The sequence below is a fragment of the Stegastes partitus genome, unplaced genomic scaffold, assembly GCF_000690725.1.
Source record: "Stegastes partitus isolate 25-593 unplaced genomic scaffold, Stegastes_partitus-1.0.2 Scaffold2042, whole genome shotgun sequence".
NCBI lineage: Eukaryota > Metazoa > Chordata > Actinopteri > Pomacentridae > Stegastes > Stegastes partitus.
In genome coordinates, this window is record NW_007579773.1 from 73,285 (window position 1) to 75,336 (window position 2,052).

Below are 2,052 nucleotides of genomic sequence, written 5' to 3' on the forward strand. Positions count from 1 at the left end.
GTATAAAGGTCCGTTTTCTCCTTTTAGGCTCCTCAGCAGAAGGTTTTTTGATTCTGTTTTTGGTTTAAAATTGAAAAACAACATTTATTTGTTTTTTCCATTTATGGTATAAAACTGAAAAATTGAAAAGTTTCCCCTTTTTTATTTGTTTTTTTGGAATAAAATAAAAGAAACTTATTTTCTTATTTTTTAGTTTTTGGTACAAAATAGAAAAACAAAAAAAGGGCCCGTCATCTCATTATGTATTCTCTATTTTGGTGGTTGTTGGTTGAAAATGGTAAAAACTAAAAACGTGGCAGTTTACCTGTTTTTGTTTGTTGTTGGTTTAGAATGTAAAACTGTTTTCTTGGTTTTGTGGTTTAAAACACGTCCACCGTTCCCTCACACATCCTCCTTCAGGTTGATAAAAACAGACCAACAAGCAGAAGCCTGCGACACATTTGCAGCTGAAATTAAAATTCAACTTCACAAAATGGCTCGGGGCGCCGCGGCGGCCATCTTGCCAGGTGTCCCGTCCGGGTTCCGGTCCGAGCTCCTACCTGGACTCTGCATGTTGATGTAGCAGAGGATCCTGTCTCGGCGGGCCGGCGGCTCGGCCTCGGCTCGGCCTCCCTGCTCTCGATCCATGCCGGACTCTGAACCGTCACCCGCCTCCACAAAGACTCAGAGGAGAAACTGAACCTTCCTTTCTGGGTCTCATGCTCTGCTGCGATCCCATCCAGCCTCCGATAAGAGGACACTACATCTTCCTCACTGAGCCTCTTTTTTGTTCTAAAAAAAAAATCAGCCCAATTCCTGAGATGGTCTCTGCAGCGCTGCAACCTGCAGGATCTCTTATTCAGCTGCTGCCTGCTCCGTCTTCTCCGTCTTCACCTCTGCAAACCCTCCGTCTCCGCTCTGTGCAGGTGTCTGTCTTCGGCGATGAGAAATTTAAAACGACGCAACTTTCTCCCGTCGCCTCCCTCCGCCTCTCTCAGCCTCGGTTCAAAGCTCAGGAGAGCAGCTTGGAGATGTGTGACATCACCGCCGCCCCCAGCCAATCCCGCGACGGCAGTGATATCACCGAGGCAACGCCCCCCTCCCCTCCCTCCTCTGCTGCATCTCCGTGGCCGGATGATGTCATCGTTTCAGCTGCCTGACTCAGAGCGCATGAATCGCCGGGCGACTGGAGGCTGAATCAGAAGCTGCTCATTGACCCGCTGCGCCGGTCCGATCGCTCAGAGCGTGAGGCTGCACTTTGGTCCGCCGCTGAACGCTGCAGAGACACACGTCTGACGTTCTGCCAGCGACAGGTTTAACGGCCAGGTCCATTTATTTAATCACCAAAATTACACCATTTATCAGAAACCGTGAAAACCGAACAACCATCAGGTCACATGAACTCCTCCTGTGAGGCCAAATCAGAGCCTCAACTGTAATATTTTCTCACTTCATTTCACTCGTCTCATTTAAAAGAATATCCCTCAAAAGAAATCATTTGCATGAAACTAATTATGTAAAAACTCTAAAATTTTGTGTTCCTCCACAAACAGAAATGGAAATATGTGGAGCATGTGCAGACAAACCTGCACTAAAGACACACAAACCAACACAAATGAGACACAAAACTAGAGAAAAGAGCAAAAAAAAGAGGCTGTACAAATGTAAATAGTTAAAGCCTGCAGCATGTAGAGCCACCAGTTGTTCCTCCATCGTTAGAAAAATGCTTTAAATGTAACACAAGCTTTCTTCTCATGTCTGTCTCTGAGTTCTCTCCTCCTTCATCGTTTTGTTTTCCTAAAGCTGCAGGACTTCATGTTGCAGAGTTCAGAGGTTCAAACATGTTTATCCTCCAAAACTCATCGTTCCTTCAGCCCAGATTCTCCTCTGATCAGAGTGTAGCCACACAAACTGACAGGAAGTCTTTTATTCTGAAGTTTCCTGACTTCCTGCCTCTCTGTGATGTCACCTGTGGTCGTGTCGTGTCTCGGAAGTCTTTTATTCTGAAGTTTCCTGACTTCCTGCCTCTCTGTGATGTCACCTGTGGTCGTGTCGTGTCTCGGAAGTCTTTTA